At 37.4% G+C, this 12,826-nt stretch overlaps 1 long non-coding RNA gene across 1 annotated transcript; it reads left to right on the plus strand.

Annotated features, from left to right (window-relative positions):
- Positions 1-847: 847 nt before the first annotated feature.
- LOC131319643 (uncharacterized) lies at positions 848-6,526 on the plus strand. The gene is made up of 5 exons (XR_009198010.1): positions 848-1,862; positions 1,952-2,412; positions 2,525-2,580; positions 2,682-3,440; positions 6,068-6,526. It is a non-coding gene; the product is annotated as an uncharacterized LOC131319643 (long non-coding RNA).
- The last annotated feature ends 6,300 nt before the right edge of the window (positions 6,527-12,826 follow it).

Below are 12,826 nucleotides of genomic sequence, written 5' to 3' on the forward strand. Positions count from 1 at the left end.
AGGACACTTAAAAAAACACTTCATAGTTCCCGATCAAATTTTGATGATCCGAGCCGCTCAATGTGATCAGAATGTGATTTTAAGGGTGCCCGCGAGAAATCAGCAAAAAAAAAGACCGGGAAGGGCTTCATCCGAACAGTTTTTTATTGAACTTTATTGAACGGTCCAATAAAAAACTGCTCAAATCAAACCCTTCCCGGTTAGTTTTTTTGCCAGTTTCTCGCGAGTATCCTTAAAATCACGTTCTGAACACATTGAGCGGCTCGGATCATCAAAATTTGATCGGAAACTATGAGATTAAGATTTGGAGGGTTTTTTTAAGAGTTTTTTTAAGTGTCTCCGGAACCGCCCCGATTATTGATTGTGTACAAACTATAACTCTAACATGCAGGACTTGGTGATTAAGAAACTAACCAATAAAGGAAATACGCATAACAAGTAAACCTAGACTAATTAGGAAACTTAAATAACAATCTGCCTAAACAGGAAATATAATAATAAAACTTGGAAAACTTGTTGGTATTCCTAATATTATTCCAACAGGTCTTAGTGTTGATTTTTCACTTAGAGCTGTGCTACGTGCACAGCAGCTTGTACACAGCAGCTGTGCACAGATCCCATTTTCTCCCGGCTCGGGTCGCACAAAGATGATCGGAGCCGCTCATGTTGTTCTAAATATGTCGTTTAAGGTCTCTGTAAAAAATGAGCTTCGTTCGATATCGTTAGAGGCGTTAACAAAACACCCAAAATCACTTCAGAATTTAGGTGCGACCCGAACCGGGAGAAAATGGGATCTGTGCACAACTGCTGTGTACAAGCTGCTGTGCACGTAGCTTTTCTGTTTCACTTATTGAAAACCTAGCTTTGTTCCCTAGTTTCCAAGACTGATCATTTGGGTGTTTTTCTTCTTTGGGAGCCCTAATTGTGAACATTGCCCGAAAAATATTGTTTTTCTTTTCTCAGAATCAATGAGTGTGCGTTGCAACCAAATGGGACAAGGGGATATTTTGTGTTGGGATTTCAATTTAATCAATTCCATTTGGGAATCCTGGCCTCCTGGATATTATAGACACTTGAAATGAATCATTGAAGTTTTAGAAGTTGTGGAGAATTGAAGCGTTAAGAGTATGTTCTTAAAACACATCTAATAGGTGACTATATGTCCTATGAAAATTGAAAAGCCCAAGGGTGCCATGGAGAAGTGGCAATTGAGGAATTTATGTGATTTGAGATACTGGGTTCAGGTTTGTACAGCCTCTTTCTTCGGACCATATACCTTCGACCTTTTTGCATATGGTTGAGTGATGTGGTTGAATTCGATCCTATTACCATTTGCGAGAACTGTTCAATATTCGATTGCTAAATGCACACAATCTTGGATTGCTTTTGACACTTTAGTCGGTTGTTGCTTGCAAATCGTGCCAGTTAGTTAACGAAAAGCGAGCAAGTGTGGAATCTTATAGCCCCCGTTAAGTATCTGCAATTATTCAGGTTTTCTCCTCATGTTTTCTACCCTCTTTGGTGGTCAAAACACAATAAGAAATATACTGATCACATTATGTATGGTTTTCATTGTTTAGTGCAAGAAGTAATTGTAGCTGTAAAGAGTTTAAATTTAACTGATATGGATCACAGATTAACCCGTTCCTTTGGGATCAGATTTTGTTTGATCTTTATTAGTTTATGTCGAAGTAATAGCAGCTATAAAAAGGTTTGCTCTTCGGTTTATTTGTAGAGTGCTTATGTGTGACTCAGAACCCTGTTAATTGCAGAGCAATAAACTGGTATTTACCCGCAAAAAGCAATGATGGCAAGACAAGGAGGCTTGATTCGAGACCAGAATTTAAATGTTCACTTTGACTGTACTGGAGAATTCTTTTCCCCCGTGTTTTTCTATAGGCCTACGTGTTCTGGTATCTCGTGTATAGTTTAACTTTGCTATGCGTTGTAGTGGCTCCTCTTGGAGTAAAGTCCAACGTTTCCAAGGCACGGAAGCAAGGAGGGGGGCTCGGTGGAAGGAAAGCACTCAATGATATATCAAATTCAGGGAGGCCTTCCACATTTCAGCCATCGAAGAAGCACAGCTCAAGGAATGCAATATCTCTTGGTGAAGATATTGATCCCTCTAAATTGAAATCTTTTGGAGGAAGGACCAATGTTTCTAAAGCCCTAGAGAAAGTGCAAGTTTCTGGTGGCAGGAAAGCACTTAGTGACCTCACAAACTCTGCCAAGCCACATATGCATCAGGCATCAAAAGAGAACCATGATAAGAAGTTGAGTGCTGTTTTAGAGGAACAAATTCTTCTGCATTTTGTGGAGGAACAGTTCTGCATAATCATCCGGAATGCATTAAAGCACAAAGGAAGGCCGTGGACATGCATTATTTTCTGGAGACAATTGGACTAGCTAACAGTACTTAGGAGTCTTGTTGGACTCATCTCTTTTTTCTTTTCTTTTTTTGTTTATCATTTGCTTTTGAGAAACCACTTATCCTGACATTGCTTTTTTTGGTTTTTGGGTTTAGATAATTCCACGCAGATAGCTTCTCCACTGATGTCTCCACTTTCAAGGAAATTGAAGGTGAGGAATGCAGACTCATCGCCTTTCTGTAAATGTAATGTTTGCGTATTTTCCTTTTCTTTAATGTTTTGATTCTTTTATCCCAATATTTGTTGTTTTAGCCTGAGAGTTCTCCAAAAAGGTACTTGGAGATGGAAGAGATGCCTGAACTCCTGTTTGAAGATCGATCTCAATGGAACAAGACTGAGATGCCTAGTGAACAAACTCCTTGTCAAAATCTGAAATCACCCAAGCCTTTTATGCAGTGGCGCAACTACCCAGAATTCATGTTGATGGAGACTTCAAAATTGCCAAAGCTATGATCCTTTTAATCCTATATATGAGTACTAGATGCGTATTATCAGTATTTTGCAGGGTTGGTTATGCAATACAGATTATCGATGGAGTATTCCTTGCTTGTTCATCAGTCAATTGATTGACTGTAGTGTAGTGTATCTAGAGTTAGAGTTTCATTCTTTGGACCCTTTGGTTTCATTCAATTAATTGACATTTGTCCTGATTCTAGCTTCAATTCTGCAAGTTTATGATATACTTCAGAAAATTAGTGTCTTCTAAGTTCTAATGGCTTGTTACAAGAAGTGGTACCATGTTTGTTCGCATGAAATTCTCAACTGTTCAAAGAGCTCATAAGGATTGCGAAGAGCTTAACAAGGTAATTGACTCTTAGAATGAAGTTAACTGAGATGAAACGCGAGCAAGGAAAAAGGGAAACGTCATGCTCCTCAACCATTTGCATTCTTGAACTCACTTTTGTGACACAGAGGCCGGTCCGTTGGAGTTCAATAGCTACAGCCTACATTCAGCCGTAATTTGCTGGAATGCCCCAGGCCAAGGTGCCAAAGTTGTGAACCATTTTATGTGTAAGGGCATTGTCATTAGCATTTAAGTTAAGTATGAAACAAGTTACGTTCTTCGTTCATTTTTCTTTCTTTTTCGCATATCATAAAGTGTAACACCCCGACTTCTTAGAACGAAAAAGAATAAAGAAAGAGTAAGGGGATTAATCATTTAACGGGCTGCTTACCGTTAGGATTTAGAGAGCAAATTGTTTGTGACTTATTTTTCTGCATATGTGTCAATTTATAAAACGTTATTGCCCTAACCCTGTTAACATTGTCCCCGCGAACCGAAACAATTAATCTGGAAATAGGCGACATCTCATATAGAGCGAATCGGATCAAATCCTATTAGAATATCCCTAGATTTTGTAGGATAAACTTAGAGATTAAGCAAGATCCTTTTAGATACACTAAATCTTGCTAGATATGATAAGATTTGATTAGGATTTTATTAGATATGATAAGATTTGATTGGATTTTATTAGATATTGCAAGATATGATAAGATTATGTTGGATTTTATTAGACTACTTTAGATATACCTAGATTTTGGAAGATCATTCTAGATATTCTTAAGATTTGATATGGATTCGCTAAGATTTGATATTGGATTTTATTAGATATTATATAGATTTTGTTGGATATTATAAAGATTTTGTTAGATATTATTAGATATTAGAAGATTATGATCTAGATTTGATTTGATATGATCTAGATTCTTCTTTCACTACTATAAATAGGCAAGTCTCCTTCCCTCCCCTCCACACACCACGCACACCACCAAGTAAATAGAAGAGAGAGAGAGAGAGAGAGAGAGAGAGAGAGAGGAGGAGGAGTAGGAGGAAAGAAGAAAAAAAGAATTAGGTACGAGTCATTCGAAGTAGGTGATCATAAGGCAAGTTGGATAGAACGAAAGGTGAGTTATGAATTATCCCCGTTACATGAATTTTCGTAAAATTATATTTTTAACTTACAAAATTATGTTTATTTAACATTTGAATTATTTTGTAGCAAATATACCATGGAGTTATGATGTTTTGAACAGTTTATGAAAAAGTATTATCGATACATCCGAACGATGTCCCTGGAATCTAGGGGACGGTAAAGATTCTAGTCGGAATGGTGTTATAAGGGCGGAAAGAAAGGGGGCACAGCCGGGTGTCCAATTGAATTGATCAATTCACTATATACGCGTTGGGGGTCGCTCCCTCAGTACTGGCGGTAATCGTTGGATGGTATATCGTATATATGATTTTGTTTATGATATTGGTTACAGTTTAAGCCATGAAAAACTGAAGTTATGATTTTGGATTACAGTTCGAGCCTTGAAAAACTGAAGTTATGTTTCTTGCGTTTATTTGATCATGAAAAGAATTTTAAAGATTCCATGGTAGGTCATGTAACTCTGATAATTCATAAACTCACACAAGCAGTGACTTATGTTGTTGAAATCTTTCCTTTTCAGGTAATCAAGAATAGAAGGGCGGGCCGAGTAACAGTGTTATTAAGCTTATGATATGGACATGTAATGAATAAGAAAAAAGAAGTAATAATGTGACTTACGTCATCGTTAGCATAATGAATAAAGAGTTAGTGGTTCTATCATTTGAAATGGCTTCCGCAATTGTTTAGTTTGTGTATTTCTATTTTTTTTTTTTTTTAAATTATGGAGATAGAGGCCTTTGGTGAGACAGACTCACTGGCCGGTCACGATATTCAAACCACTAGATTTGGGTTGTGACATAAAGGGTAGTGATTTTCACATTTTTCTTATTAATATCTGCTCTATTTTGTTGTCTTTATTTGTATGAATGAACTAGAATGGAAATGCAGGCCTTATGAACCAAATAAATCGAGTAGGCCATTAATCATTCAAATGGGGCAAGCAAAAAGCCCATCGATCCTATAGGCCGAGGGAAAAGCCCATCTCAGATCACATGTCGGCCCAACGGGATTTCAAGACCAAAAGGGTTGTTAGTAGTAATACCGATACCCCCCACACACAAAAAAAAAAGAAAAAAAAAGAGAGTAATGCTAATAAGGGTCTGGATTCTATCTGGTTCATGTTTTGAATTGGAGGAGACAGTTCACATCTGGACCATTCAATAGCATATTTCAATGGTTCGGATTTGCACGTCAATTCTTACCAATAAGAGTTGATAAGCAAATTCAAACCGTTAATTACAGCAAATGGACCGAAGAGGATCCATTTCTCCTACTAATAACAATGCTTTTAGGTGTGGTGAACAATAACACAAGCTAAGCAGGGGCATTAAGGTGGTTGAGTAAGTTGTCTTCCATGGTGGTTGCCAGTGACATATGGCATCCACATTCGTAACACAACAATAACGCAAGCTGTAGTTAGCTATGACCTAGTATAGAGGTTTAGATATTAGAGGAAAATTCAATAGGTAAGCTCAAGACATCTCTAACAGAATACAATTCCTTATCTTTGTGATAGGATTCCTGATTCACTTATGGGAGCAATGCGCATGAACCCTCTCATAACATCTCTAAATTGTTGATTTGATTTTGAACATCTGAGGTAAGGATGTTAATCTGAGTGATGAATTCTTTGTTTGTTGCCTTTTGATACGTTGTTTGGCTGTGTATTCCCTCATTACTAACACACGCGATATTTCTTTGCAGGAATATATATTATGGACGTGAACTCGAATGACAAGTTAAAAGCGGCAATTAGTCAGGGGAAATGGGCAAGGGGTTCCTGGTTAGCTAGGTAATCGTTTTTAATTTTACCTCTTATTTTTCACCACACATATACTTGTTTCCCATCTTTTGGTTAGCGTATTTGTACATACCGTTTCTCCATTTTATTTGGTTGTGTAGTGACACCTTTGAGTCAAGGGTGGAAGAAGAGGCGACCATTAGGTGTTAACCCTTTTGAACAGCCTGAAGGCAAGGAGAAAACCATGCTTCATGACTGGAAATCCAAGAGAGGAGGTCGCGATTTTTGCCAAAATTGTAACGAATCACCCGGCGTGAGCTTACATCATTTTCTTCCACCTAATACGTGCAATTCGTTTTTTTTTTTTTTTGGGATTCCTCCTAATTTGAATATTAGAATTTGCAGTTGTACTAGGCTGTGTATTATTTGATGTATTGACCAAGACAAATTTGGGAAAACAGATTTTCTAAAACTAAAATGCTATTTTTCCTCCTTGAAGGGAAAAGAGGGAATAAACTTGGGGCATGCACCTTTTTTTCCCACCACTTATCATTTATTTTCCTTGTTATACTGTGAATGAAAAATGGGTTACTTAAAGATCCATCCGCAATTCATACCCGACTTATGTTTTCATCATCGTCATTTTGAACACTTATATTTTCATCCTCGCTTTAAATTAAACCCAATATTGCCCTTCTACATACTAGTATTATATATAGTATTGTATTATATAGTAATGAATTTTGGGATGGAAAGATAAGTTCTGAAGTCCCAAATCTAAAAAATCTTACCACAATCAATTATCAAAACCCATAAATCTCGGCACCAAAATCAATTAAAACCCCAACCCCCCTTGCCATTTCCGTTTCCATTAATTTATGAATCAAACCAAATGGAAAAAACACGGAACGAGATTTTGAGAACTGGCGAGTGGCGAAATGGACTTCGGGCATTCCATTTCCATTTCCGAAATGGTCTTCGGGCGAGCGGCGATTAAATGGTCTTCGGGAATTCCATTTCCATTTCCGAAATGGTCTCAGGCGAGCGGTGGCAAAAACGAAAATAGGATTTCGAGAGGGTTTAGCGACTGGGTAAGGTGTTTTGGAGGGCGTCGGGGGTCAAAATAGCCACTAAGTACCAGATCTAAGGATTTTGAGGTCTATCGAGAGTCGCCGGTGGATAGAATACATTTGCTGGTGGTCGACGTTGCAGAAGGTGGATGACGATGGTGACGACGTACAAATCTGTATTCATGTTTTTTCAATTAATTTATTCATGTTTTTTCATGAGTAAAACTTGGTGTATTCATGAATAAAATCACGTATAGATTTGTATTCATGTTTTTTCATATTAGTTTATGATAAATTATTTATGTTATTTACCATGAAATATGTTTGTCTATATTTCTATCATTTCATGGTTAATTATTTGGACCGCTTACCATGAAACTATTTTATGATTAATTAATCGTTTGTCTATGTTCTAAATATTTCACGATAAATGTAGATGGTTTATTTACCATGAAATCGGCTTAGACATCGTTTAAAATAATTAGAATATTTGAAAATTTGAAATATTGAAATCCTCCTATGATATCTCATTTAATTGCAGAGATTGATATTCATCTCAATCCCCTTAATTTAGGAAACAATAAGTGTATATATATCTATATATAGATATTATAGTAAAAGGGTAACAAGGGTAATTCACGCATTGAGAGGATGAAATCATAAGCATGTAAAGTGGGCGGGATGAATTCTTACATGGCATGGATAAAGAGGATGATTATTTAAATTTTCCATGAAAAATCTGACAGTAATGCTACACACACAGCATTTATGCACAGATTTTATACACAGATTTGTTGTGGGGCCCACTACGGGTCCCACACAAATAATCCGAGCCGTTCATTAAATGTAAAACATTTTTTCAAGGGTCTCCGCGAAAAATCAGCTCAATCCGATACTTACAGATGCTCAATTCAATCATTTAACTTTTCATTCGAATTTCAGGATAATGAAAAGTTAGATGATTAAATCAAGCACTTATAGGTATCAGATTGAGCTAATTTTTCGCCGAGGCCCTTGAAAAAATATTTTACATTTAATGAACGGCTCGGATTATTTGTGTGGGACCTGTAGTGGGCCCCACAACAAATCTGTGTATAAAATCTGTGTGTGTAGCATTACTGAAAATCTGAACCAAATTTTGCACATTTCACTTGGACTGTTTGGTTTAAATTGCCATACGGGTGTAGTTGAAAAGGAGTTTTCTTTCTTCTTCTTTTTCGACCATCGAGGATGTCTGTGTCTGCTTACGTACACCTCAACTGATCCTTTTGTCGATCTGGTCAAGAGCATGTCGTCCACGATAAGACTAGGAAATTTTTAAGAAATTACTTTCTTGAGGCCTGACCCTAAAAATTGAACCCGATCAATTACGTAGAAACCAAATCCACCAACCAACCGGCTAATCCCGGGCTGAAAAGGATTTTTCATATGGTTGCAATGCAATAACATCAAAAACGAAATACTCCTAAGAAGGAAAAGTCAAAAACAAAGAAAGGGACAAACGTATGGTGGCCTTGCCACATTGGGTGGTGGGTACCTCCCGTGGAATCAATGCAACTTGGTAGGACCAAAACGGAAAAAATCCAAACCCGAAAGTCACGGCTAGAGAAAGGGATAAAAAATCAACAGACAAGTGGGTGGTCTTGGGTTCCCCATGTTTCCATCAAGTGATTCTAAAACCCATTGTCATGTGGTTTCCTATTTATGCATTGTGGGATTAGCGGGGTGTTAGGTTGCTAGTCAATAGGAGGTTCAGAGGTTATTCATAACCCTGAACCTCAAATCTGATTCTCGTGGGACTCGAACTCAGGTCATCACTGGGGAGAGAAATGAGACAACTAATTTGACAGGCTTGGTTATATCCTGTTGGGTTTGGATTTTGATGAATGTTTTTGAGATAAATGAATAGAGAGAGGTAGATAAAAAAAATTATTGGAGACCTTGTCCAGAGTTTTTGAGACCTCGAAATGAACAAACAAAAAATATCTTATTTTCATGATGGTAAAAATGCTACAGTAAAAACAATAACAAAGAAAACTCAAAATTTAAATGCATTTTTGAACCTAAGGAATTCGCTTGAACCTTCGAACCCTACTACATTGGCCCCTACATGTGGTATGTAGGTGGCTGAATGCATTTGGAGGTATTTAAAGGGTATTGAACCTAGACAAAGCAGTAGAGCCGTTGAAACTACACCATCATCTACAAGAAAAAAATATACCATGGTGTATTATTTATTTAAATCTTAAACTTATGATTTACGTACATTATAGCCATTGTAATAAGCGTACCCAAAGTCGTTTGATACAAATTGATGGATTCACATGTATCGTACGACTCTAAACACAATCGTATTTGGGACTGTGTATTGATGTACAGGGATAGGAAGATAATTCTATGTAACTTCACGGGTGAGGATTGTGAAGATGCCCAAATCCATCCAACCAATCAATGAAGCCCGAAGATGCCACAGAAGTCATCCTCGGACAAGCTTAGCTTAGGGCATCCTGGTGGCATCTCGATACAGTGATCTTGAAGGCCGCTTCGTTGAGTTAGAGTGGTCAATGCTACTCTCTCTGAGGAGTAGATATTCAGTAAGAATGAGTTGGCTATGATGCCGGGGGAAATCCCTGGTTTTTGAATCCCAGGAATAAGCTACAGATGTGAGTCATATTTGGATATTTTCCAAATTTGGATGTGAGTCAAATTTATTCTCATATTGAGATTAAATTCTTTACATCGTCGGTGTAAATATTTGTTTCATTCAAATCAATTATATTGCGTCACGTCGTCATGTTTTATTTATTGAGATTATTGTTTTGCAATGTGGCGCAATGTAATTGATTTGGAGGAAACAAATGTTTACACCGGTAGTGTAAAGAATTCATTCTCTTGAACTTTTTCTAGACACATGAAAATTTAGAGGGATGGTATAGAGCTATTCTCCCCTAATTCTTGATGTTCAATTTGTATATAAACAAAAACCTATTTTTTTATTTTTGGTTTCAATAAAAAAAGTACCATGTTTGTTCACTTGAAATTCCGGATTGTTGATTGTTCAGCTGCAACAACTTGGCATCAATGGAGGAGAGATTTTGGGATGCAAGTTCACATATGTTGCAAATGTGGGAAAAGGAGGGCTTTCCAATTCTCTTTGGAGGTCGGAAACCGCGAGTTCTTAGGAGGGAGGAAGCCGCACTTTTTTGACAAATTGCATCGAAACAACAAGACATGAGCTGATTGACATCTATTTTTTTTTTCACTTTTTTGTGTGCCCATTCTGCTAACTCGATTAAGTACTTAAAAAATAAATACTTATTTTCAAGCTTAAACATAATGGGCTCACAAAAATATATATATATATATATATATATATATATTTTTTTTTTGTTTTTTGCATCGTTCAAAAGATCTTATCGAGATCTATCAAACAAGATCTATATAGCATATATTTAGATTTCAATAAGTTCATTATTTTTAAGTTTCAAAATTGCAAATAAGTACTTATTTTTTAAGGGGCCTTAGTGGAACATTAATTTTATTGGCTTTCCGCATGTTTTGAATTTCAAATTGCACTACAGCACCGTGTTCAAAAAAAAATTTGCACTACTACACTTAATTACTTAACCTGTGCAGTGTCTCTCGGGACAGATTTACATTGAGGCCTGAGTGGAGACGAGACCGTGGCCTTTTACCCCAGTTAAGTTGTGTATTGTGTCTAGAGGCGGATTTACATTGCGGCCATGGTAGGCACTAGGCACGTGACTCCTTGGTCTTTTCTTAATTGTCGATGCTATCCCTAGTTATTTAAAATTACCTCTCCGTGCTATACTACTTCTGGATTCGTCGCCGATAATGGCAACGGATCCCTGTGTTATTTGCACTTTTGGGAGGGCTAGCTTGACCTATGGGAAACAAATATCTTCTTTTGGGTCTTGTTTTTAAGACCCGGGGACCCCTGCCGAGTGGCACCCCTACCAAGCGGGTGTTGAGCGGCCAATCCGGTCGTTTATCTTGGAATTAACGGCCTGGATCGAAACATCTTTTTCATTTTCCTTTTTTTTTTTTTTAAATTCATTCGGTACGTTTACATCTGGACCGTTCAAAATACTTTTGGGACATTTCCGAAACAAAAAGCTTTGCTGATCTTTTACAGTGGAGTGCAGGAATTGGGTGGTGGTGGGGTTCCCTCCGTGGAATTGAAGCAACGTGATAGTAGGACCACCGATAAACATGACAAAGCGCAAATCCGAAAGCCACGGCACGAATCAACAACAACTTGTAGTATCTTAATATTATTGGAGTATTATTTTTAACAATAATTCCTCTTTGCATGATTTGACACAAATTCTTTTTGAAAATAGAACGGGATAATATATTTTAAAGAGATAAACCGTTAAAACAATATATCAAAATTATCTACTCGCTATTACCCATAATAAATAGAGAGGTGCTATTTGCACCGATATTTACATACCGACGGTATACCGACCGTTGCGCGCGGCCGTCTCTGGCCACCGGACGGCCGATCCGAGCCGTTCAAAATTTTTTTTAAAAAAAACCGAGGGGCTCGGCGCGAGAATCAATGGCATCCGATGTGTATAGGGTGCTTGATCTAGACACCCTATTTTTCGTGAATATATGTCGGTACGGTTTCCCTACACTTTTGATCGATACACATAGAATTTCTCTAATAAATATGGGCAAGGTTAATGCCACGATGGAATTTTTCAATACCACGACATGAAATTTGGTCTTTCAATTATACCCTTCCTTCTGGGCGGATAGGCAAAACCCACTTTTCTCCTCTTCTTTTTTTTTTCTCTCTCTCTCTATCTCTCTTCCCTTCTCTTCAATCTCTATCTGATTTCGATCACCCACAATTAGTCATGCAAACCTACTTCTCCTGTCTCTCTTCTCTGCATCTCTATTTTTTTTTATCTCGATCACCAACAGTCATTACCCAAATGACACCTACCACCAAATCAATCTCCCCTTCCGCCACTCAAAGCATCTCCATTTTCTTCTCTTTCACCCACACCTGTACATTCTTCTTCCAGCCATATCTTTTCGTCCCTCCATGAAAACACAGCTGGATGCATTTTTGATGAAAATTTTCTTATTCCTATTTTCCGGACTCCATGTTTGATCTATCTTTTCCAATCAGTCCTTATCTTTACTAATTCACTTCGTTTATTACCGGATTCAAAGAAGACATTGATTCGAAGGCATTGGATGATTCGAAGATCGCTGGGTCACTATTTACTCTCCTACGAAGATATTGGGTCCAAATTAAAGAATGGATGGGGGAGTAAACTAGAAAAGAATGCATGTAATCTCACCTTCCATTGCGTACCAGGAGACTATCCATTCCATCGCGAGAGAGAGAGAGAGGATATCACCTCTCAGTTGGGTGAGAAAGTAAAAAGAAGAGTTCAAACTTTAAACTAGTTTAAAGGAAGAGACAATGGTACAGCTCAAGGCTACAATTGTCATAAAATTATTTTTGTCGTGGCAGTAAAAAAACTTGTGGCATTATCAGCCACCATAAATATACTTCAGTAAGAAGACCAGGAAAATAAAATATAGTACTAGAAATTAGTTAAAGAGTTACTTTCAAATCGGATAAATAATTATGGTTTGGTCTGATGA

Source organism: Rhododendron vialii, chromosome 3a (assembly GCF_030253575.1).
Source record: "Rhododendron vialii isolate Sample 1 chromosome 3a, ASM3025357v1".
Lineage (NCBI taxonomy): Eukaryota > Viridiplantae > Streptophyta > Magnoliopsida > Ericales > Ericaceae > Rhododendron > Rhododendron vialii.